The sequence below is a fragment of the Phalacrocorax carbo genome, chromosome 7 (genome assembly GCF_963921805.1).
Source record: "Phalacrocorax carbo chromosome 7, bPhaCar2.1, whole genome shotgun sequence".
Lineage (NCBI taxonomy): Eukaryota > Metazoa > Chordata > Aves > Suliformes > Phalacrocoracidae > Phalacrocorax > Phalacrocorax carbo.
In genome coordinates this window covers 2611615-2620674 of record NC_087519.1, presented here as the reverse complement: position 1 = coordinate 2620674, position 9060 = coordinate 2611615, and the positions used below count along the sequence as shown (strand labels likewise).

The 9060-nt window shown below is 46.5% G+C and overlaps 1 long non-coding RNA gene across 1 annotated transcript in view; it reads left to right on the top strand.

Moving 5' to 3' along the window:
- The first annotated feature begins 345 nt into the window (after positions 1-345).
- The window catches only part of LOC135314175 (uncharacterized), an 87728-nt gene continuing 79013 nt past the window's right edge, over positions 346-9060 (top strand). The window contains exon 1 of the long non-coding RNA XR_010373627.1: positions 346-435. This is a non-coding gene — a long non-coding RNA (uncharacterized LOC135314175). The remainder of the gene's footprint in view (positions 436-9060) is intronic.

Here is a 9060-nt window from a genome sequence, read left to right as displayed (position 1 = left end):
TGGGGGTGTCCAAAAAAAGTGTATATGTGGCACTTCAGGGCATGGTGGTGTTGGGTTGATGGCTGGACTGATGATCTTAAAGGTCTTTTCCAACCCTAATGATTCTATGATTAAGTGCCTCCTCCCATAGGACGCTGGGGGGAAGGCTGAGAAGAATACCCCCACTAGTCTCTGGAAATTGCTTTCCTTCCTCTTCTCTTTGCAAAATAGCATAATTAACAGAAATAAACTTTGCAGTGCTGTTAATTTTGAAGGTCTTGCATGCCAAGCTTCAACATGCAGAGCTCAGCTGAGCAGGCGCTGAGCGCTGGGAACAGTTAATTATTACCCAAATGGTGTCTGAGTGAGTCTGAAAGGATTGAAGAATTATGAAACTGTAACGAGGGAGGCCTGTTCTTGGCAAACACTTACATGATTCAAATGCTGGGGAATTCGGTATGTTTTTCTCTTTCTTCTAAGGACTTTGTAAGCCATCTGATGGTCCAGATCGCATGGTGGGGATTGAGTGGGACCATCAGTCCAGGGGAGCTGATGCTGTAACAGCTTCTGCAGTTGTTCTTTGTCAGAGCAGCTGTTTAAAAATAGCTTTGGTGAGTCAATAATTAACTCATTGTTACTTCTTAAAAATCCCAAGTGTGTGAATTTCTAGATACAATGGTTTGGTGCTGGATCTGTAAGAGACATCATCTCTACATGATGCGTTTGGCACTGCTGCAGCTGGGACCTTGCAGCACCCTTCTCTCTGCTCACCTCTGTGGAGGTCTGCATACTCTTTGGAGTCATATGTACAGTTTCCACAGGGAAGGGGTCATTTTTCCTATGGAGATATCTTCTTTGTCCTTGGAAGACCAAGAAAAAAGTTAAAACACATTAGAGGTTTTGGCAGGAACTCCTTATTTTTTTCTGCTGAAAATCTGAATTCTGCAGAATCCTCCTTTCTCTCCTCTTCAGGCCATGTGTGGTCTATGTGTGGTCTCTTCTGCATCTTAGCCTGTTTGTGCCTGCCTGGAAAAACAGAAGTCATGGTGCCTCAGGAGCTCCTACCTACTCCACCCCTCTGGACACCATGGTCTATGCATGAATGGTTAGGGGATCAGCCTCTTTCAAGCAGGATTTCAGTCCTGGATCTTATGGCAAAGGTGGTGGAGGTGAACAACCATATCAATGGAAAGTAGTCTCTAAGGGTGATTTGTTTTGAAGCGTTTCCCTTGAACAGTCCATGTTTTGAACTACTGTAGTCTTTCTGTCTCAGGCTCAGTTCACTTTCTTCCAGTTCAGATCTCTGAAGTCTCATAAATAGATAAAGCCGGAAACTGAAGCATATGATGTTTAGAAATCCTTTAGTGACCCATGTCCTGATGCTTTTCTTCAAGCTGCCCCATGAAGCCCAGGGTCCCGCAGTGCTCAGGGGGTTCCCCCAGTCCTGACTGCGCTGTGAAGCGGAGGAGGCTCCCCGCAAACTGACACTCTTTGAGTTGAACCCTTGGCATGAGAAACTTTAAAAAGCTTTTTTCCTCCTACATATGTTTTTCCTCAGTTCTAGTGAAACAAGTTAAGCATGTGGGAATGCCTTCAATGCTCTAATCTTGGGGGTTTGATGACTTTCTTTCTAAAACGTCCCTCATACTTCTCTCCCTATGCTCATCTGGTTTTTAGCTGCTTCACTTGCAGCTTTTTTGAGGAACAGTTGCACATAGATGGTCAATAAGACTGTTCTGCTTTGCTCAAAATGTCTCCCAGCAGGAAAGTCCCTGCTGAGTTTTTCTGCACCATGTGGTGAACTGCACAAGATGCCCCTCTGGTCATTGCTTCTGGTATTTCATAAGGGCTAATCCTCCCCCTCCTCCTCCAGTTGGTTGTGTGTTTGCAGAGTAATCCCCTATAGGACCTATGCCCTGCTCTGGAAAATGGCTGGAAGGAACCTTTGACGTTGCTGATCTGAAGTACTTCTGAAAACTCCGCTGCTTCCTCTTGGGTCCATGTAGTCCCAGCGACAGACTGCTCGGAGCCTCTTGGGCAAGCCAAGGAACCAGTTCCTTGGAAAAACGCACCTTTGGCATCTGAAGTCTGCCTCCGTGGGTGATGATACTTGGCAAGGGGAAGTAGAAAGGGGTTCAGCTGCTTGAGATGTTGCGTCAGTTCATTGGCAAGGCTTTCCTTCTCTTCAGGTTGGAGGCAAACGCTATGAAACAATGTAAGATGAAGGCATGGGTTAGAGCAGGAGGCAAATCCATCTGTATCTTCTGGGATGTGTGGTGTTTGGAGCAGGATGTCTGGCTGGGGTGCAGCTTGCTGTGTGACCTGTCACTAGGCTCTGACATGTGCATGGTGAAGAGCTAATGAGTTGGATCTGCAAGCTGTGAGCACCACCAAATTTTTATCTGGAGACTTTCACATGGGGACTGAAGGATGAAGTCTCAAAGAAGCGTCTAAATTACTTCTCCAGAGACACGATGCCCAGAATGCTCTTATGAACCAAGAACTCCTCTGTCCTGTAGCACTGGAGTTCCTGCCTGTCTTTCCTGCTTTAAAAGTCATGAAGAAACTAAGTCTAGTTTGAAAAATGCCCATCTTTGCTGCTTTCACCTACAGCTTAGTCCAGAAGGCTGTAGTCTTGCAAATAATTCCAGTTCCATGGGATCAGATTTTTCTGATAAAAATGTTTTTAATGTCCTGGGCTTTTCTTTGAGTTCAGCTGATCGTTTTAGTGTCCCTTGCTTTTGCTGTTTCCTCCCCTTGTGTCTGTGGGGAAAGATCTGTGAGATCTGTCCATAGATAGTTGCCATGTATAGTTTCTCCTGTCTTGTGTGTAAAGTTATTGTAAATCCCAAGAAGCAGATAACAGAAAAACTGAGGTTCTGCTTCCAGTGGACTCTGTTTAATAAAATGAGTATACTTATTCCTGGTATGTGCAGCCAGTGCCTGCTAACCCTGCTTTGGAAATAACTGTTTGTAACTTCAAGCTGTGGCCTGCTGCTTGTGCCCAGGTCCTTCGCTTGGTGCAAGGCACTGCTGGAGCTCTGCTCTGCTCCCTTGGGGCCTGAAAGCACCTTCCTCTGCACCTGGGGTCTGGGGACTGAGGTACCATGTCCTTACATGGGTTCCCTCTCCTTGCACTCCCCCACAGTACTTCCACGGGCACAAAGTGCGAAGGTGCCACTGGTGTCCTGCACATATAAACCTCCAGCAGTTCCCGAACGGCGAATTTCTCTGCAGGATTGCAGCCCTCTATCCAGGGGGAAATGACGGGAGACTTTATTTTTCCTCTCTGCTTCCCAGTTTTGTCAGTCCCTGAAAGCTGACACATCACCCAGCTGGGTCAAACCTGTGCTGGGCTCAGTAGGCCAGCCTTAAATACGCAGTATTTATGCTGCTATTGGTATAAGTAACCTATTAAATAGCAGTGCATGTGTAGTTACTTGGGCAGGAAGCCTTTCAACAACTGAGGTGACTTCAAGTGTGTGGTGCCCTGATAGGAACTCACCTCAATATTTTTTTTTAAAAAACCAACTTTATAGACATGCCCTTGAATTCTTGCATTAATAAATATCTCATGAAAGTGTGCGTGCGAGTTGGTATCAAGCAAGATAAAAAGGAGCTGTGCGATGATTTTGGAGTTGGCCAAGATGGCTGTACATTTTTACTCTGAAACTAAGCAAGCTGAGATTAAATTTCCAGGAGGTTTTTGATATCAGCTTAACACCTATAAACTTTGGTTTATTAAACTACCTCGCAGCTTGCTTTAACTTTTAATGTGATGTTGTGAAACATGTTTCCTTCAAGACAAATGATGGTGTGGGGAGGTAGGAGGTCAGAGCTGCGCCTCGAATAAGACTTGGGCAATCCTCCCTCCCTCACCAACCTACGCTCCCCCTTTAAGAAACCCTCCCTCTGTGTGTTTGAGCTGATTCAGTACAATGCATCGTAGAAAGGGAAACAAAGTAAATGCGCATAAAGCCTCCAGACATCACCTCTTGGAGCAGTGGTCCTTGAGTCAACAGAAAACATCTGCAAAACAATCCTGCAATCTTCCACGTGGGCAGGAAAATGGTATAGGGAAATGTAGCAGATGAAGTTCCAAAGCTCAGCCTGCTTTGTACGTGGCTGCGAACGAAAGCCACTGGAGCAATGTTGAACAAGATGTTCACTTGTTTTAAGAACACCTCTAGGATTATTATTTTGAGATGAGCTGGGTAATGTTCTGTTCCCTCCTTGTCTAGACCTGCTGTTGGTAAAGTACCCCTCAGGTGGATCAAGGAGGGAGGAGGATTTAGAGGCTGATATTTAAAGCTCTGTACGATGCTGCAAGGCGTTGTGTGTACACAACTTCACTGCACCGCAGGCCCCAGGGTCAGATGTGGGTTTGGGCAGACTTGGGTCCTTGCTGATCCACTGCCACTTTGCTGTGCAGCCTCGTGTTGCTCCATCCGAACTCGTGCCCAGGCTGGGCTGGTGTCCCCAGGCGCAGTGGGGGCGATGCCACCAAACTGGGAAGCACCAGAGGCGAGCCCCGAGCTTGCCGTGGACTTGCACCAGTGTGGAGGGGGTGGGCGAACCCAAGGCGCGGTGATCCTGCTGTCCATTTCTGGCATTGCTCTCCCACCATGGGGGAGGTTTCTGAGCAGCGGGGAGTTCCTCTGGGAAGGCTGGTGGTGCCGAGCCCCCTCCCTGCATGGTCCCCAACATCCATCCTGGTTGAGCAATGCGGGTCCAAGGTCAGCATCCCCCTTCAGGGCTCTGGCTGGGTGTTCCCACTCCTAAGAGGTCACTTGTACCGAAGCAGGCAGGAAAATAGTGCAGCAAAGCAGAATTGCTGCTTGAGTTCCTTTTTTCATTAAAAAGAGAGGGAAGGAGAAACATCAAAATCAACCCCCTGCCCCCACAAATCCTACCCTTGTCTTGGAGTATTAAAAACATCCTGAAGTTGAGACCATGCTTGTGCTCCTCGACGTTGAAGGAGGATTTCTGCCAAGACACTGACCCCTTGTGGATTTTGCAAATGTCTTTGTATCTCTTTCTCTTAGGCAAAAAAAAAAAAAAATCCCCTTTCAGACCTTTATTTGGTCCCTTGCAATCCAGAGCTATCAGAAGATTTATTATTAAACGGAGGCTCCAGGGTGATTTATGAAATTACAGCTGAGCTGTATTGTGCGCTGGTTACAAATTGCAAAGATATTCCATGGGACGTAAGCTCCAACAAGCACGGGATATATTACACTGCGGGGAAAAGGGGAGCTTAAAACCAGCTGGCCGACTGTAACAACTACAGCCACTTCTCTTTGATGAGAAGATGATATACATCTGGGTTTAATACAAAACATGATGGACTGACACCCGGTTTCGGAATATCTTATACAAACTTGATATTTTTTGCCTTTTTTTTTCCCAGAGCTGTTGCACCACTTTATTCAGTTATATTCCTTTTTCCTGTTGTTTCTTCACATTTTAGCAACTCCTTGTTCAACTTTATAAAGTGCTGGGGATCGTTTCTTATTGGCTTCCAGAAGAAGGGTTTCTCTGCACGCTTTGAGTGCACGCAAGCAAGTGCTAGGGCTTGAAAAAGGCAATGCTGCAGCACCGTATGTGGAATCGCTAAATTGGCTACCTATAAATACACCCCAGATGTTAATAGGCAAAAGGAAACGGGAACACATTATCAGGAAGGATGTCTCTTTTGGAGTAAATCCCTCCCATGGAGACCCCTCCTCTAGCTGTTAATGACTGCACTTCTCCAGGAGAAGTCATCTGTGAGCCCTGTTGTGGTGGGTGTGCTCTGGGGGGGTGTGATATATATTAAGGACACCTCTTACAACCTTCCCGTCAGTAGGAAGTCCCGGCGAGCCAGATGCTACGGGTTGTAAAGCCATGCTGTTGCTCTGAAGATGAACCCAGGGGAGTTACGCTGGTTGATAACATCTGGTCTAAAATCTTCTGCCATCCACAAAGGCGTGTACTGGCCCCATCTTGGTAGCCCTTGAGTGGGAGGAACTGGTGAATTGACAAGATTCCTTTCAAGCACTTTGATCCAAGAGAACGGGAAGGCTTCTGCATAAGCAATCCCATACTTTGGCTTGTTAGCAAGTCATGGCATTTTTAACCCTCTTGATTGGGTAACAGACCTTTTAGCACTGATTTTTTTTTTCCCTGAACTGTTTAAGCGTAGCTTAGAGCTGACTTCAGTTGTGAATATTTAATGGCAAGACTAGAATTTTATGTTTTTCATTTAAACTGGCTGTTATTCATAACTAATCCTGACATGCCCATTTCCAGTAAGTAGTCCTTAAAGTCTGAATGCAGCTAAACTTGCTTTAGTCTTCCCCAAACTTACAGACTCTGTCTGTGGTTCCCTGCCACAGCACTCCCGGGAAACACCTATAAATATCCATTCTGAGTAGAAATCCTGCTTTCTAGTAGTTGATAGCAGAAGTACTTGCATTCCCTCAAACCAACTGCTAGCCCTGCGGTTTTGGGAGGCAGCAGGTTGCATCCTTCCTGCTCCACCTCAGTCTGTTGCATCTATAGGAGCTGTGCCTTGGGTGGATGAAACCTCCCAAGCTGAGCATCTCACCCTTGAGCTTAAATGGACAAAACTTTGGAGGATTGTCCCCACTGAAAGCTGCTAGCATTAGTTGTGCTGTATCTCACTTATGGGCCAACCTTTGGATGATAAAGTCCTTGTATTTCTGTGGTTGGTATGACCCAGCGTGTTGCCAGAGCTGGTTTCAGGCCAGGGCACTCCAGCTCCCAGAAGATCCTGTTTCAGTCACCTTTTTTAGGACTCTTTGGGCCAAAGTGTGCTTTGATGTCTGGCAGTTTGGCCCCTGGCACACCCCATGGTCTGGCCTGGGAGAAGTGCTGGGAGGATGGGGCATAAATTATAAATTTCTGCAACACCAAGCAATCCTGGCTGAGTCTCCTGGATCTAGGAGGGTTACGAAATACCGACATGGCTTTCTCTGAGATACTAATTAGGGATGGACAAACCAGAGGGAAGAAAATAAGAAATCCCTTTGCACTCTTTCTGGGGTTAAAGAAAGTTCAGCTAACTTTCTTCCTTCCCCCTGTTATTTTTCCCTTCAGTGCAGGCTCCTCTCATCCAGGTTCCAGCAGGGTTGGGATGTGGAGCTGCTGAAGTGCTGGGGGAGGCTGTAGCTGTCGCTACAGGATTTCCAAACCAAGTTGAAACAAATCGCTAAACTAAATCTGAGAGTGCCTGTGTGGTTTAGAGCAATGCTGATATTGCAGTGCTTCTGGCTTTCCAAACAGAATAAATCAGTGTGTCGTGTATCCAGCAAAGATCTGGATGTGGTTCAGGGTAGATGATCATCTTTATTTGCCCTTTGACAGGTGGGTATGGGTAGGAAGGGTAGGGTTGTGCTTGGCTGGGGCTGCAGGATTGCTGTGCTTGCCCAGGGTGCAGTGTCTGGCCGCTGTGGGCTGGAGGCAGCCACACCTGGGGCACCCATCCCAGCTTTGCTGATTCCTCCTGCAGCCCCTCCTCTTGCTGAAGTGGTGGACTTGGTAATGTTAGGTTAATGGTTGGATTCAATTATCTTAAGGGTCTTTTCCAAACGAAGTAATCTATGATTCTGTAAACACTTCATATAGTGTAATGAACGCTTACAAATCCTTTCTGTGCTGCTGATGTTCCCTCTTTGCAGCTCACTGGATGCAGAACGCAAGCTTTCTAAATAAATAATAAAAAGCAGCACGAGTAAATTAACACGCATCAGTGCGTGTGCCCTTGGCTGCGCTCTGCTCATCTCATTTTCAACAGGAGCCTCTTTCCACAGACCTCCCTGCCATCAGCGTGCTCTCCCAGTGCCGCCTTAGACCCCACATGGATTAAAGCCATGCAATCACAATGGATTTGTCTCTGGCTAATGAAGCTCTGCATCTAGTGCAAAATTCCTCTAATGCATTAGGAAATAGTTATCATTTTTCTCTGACAGTGCATTTGATAAGCAATTGCCTTTGGCCAAAAGCGATGCCAAGATTTTACTGCTTGTTACAGAGCTAAATATGTGACATTGCAACACATGTAATTGGGATAATTTAACACCCCGTTAAGAGAGCACAGGAATGGCCTCTTCTTTTGCCATTGTTTGGGTCCACTCTTTATAAGTCTTGCAGTCTTTTGGGAGAATTTGCTTTTTAGTGAAAAACTGACATGTTCCTCATCAGTCACTCATTTTGAGACGTTGAGCAGAAGCTTTTTTTGCAGCATGGGTGGGGGGAGCTGCTGATTTGTGATAGGAAACCTGGAGTCTGCCACGTCCCAGTATGGCACACTGAGAAGTAGTGGGTTGTGTTCTGTAATCCTGCTTCAGGCAAGCCATTTTTCAAGGGAATGTAAAATGAAGGTGATACTCAGAATTTTATGATCCCTGTGTGGTTCCCGTGACATCCTTGTCACAAGGCAGGAGGTATCCAGAGGTGATGGGACTGTCAGCACCTCCTGCCCCGTGACCTTCAGTGGAGATGTGTGTGCAGGGAGGTGAAGTCTAAAAACAGGTCTTCTGAACTATTTTTGAAAGGCTCTTTCAGGGCAATTCCAGATCTTATTAGAGGCAGGAAAGACCGGATGTTGCAAGGGATCCCAGTCTGAAGAAGCTGTGTTTCTGGTTGAGCCTTGCTTTTGAGCTCTGGGTAATGGGGCTAGATGTATTTGCATTAGAATACCTGGTTTCCCGAGCAGCATCTCCAAGCCTTTTGATGTTCTCGAGCATGTGTGCACCCGGAGAGGGACTTCTGTATGTGGTATTGCACTGAGTTGGCAGCAACAGCCAAACCCAGGAGCTAGTAATTAAACCTGTTAATCTTCTTGTGATGATTGTAGTGGGTTTGAGTGAAATCTCAATGAATTTTAGCATGAGAGCATCTCTCCTTTGGCTTAATATAGGCTGGGTGGTAAGTTCCTTTATGGGGCAAGGTAGAAGAGGTTAGTTTGGGTCCAGGCTGACCCTTTTCCCTCCATGCTTGGTGGAGGTTCAGGATGCTGGGAACCACCGGCATGACCAGCAATCTTGTTTTACCTCCATCTCCCTTCTCCATCCCTTG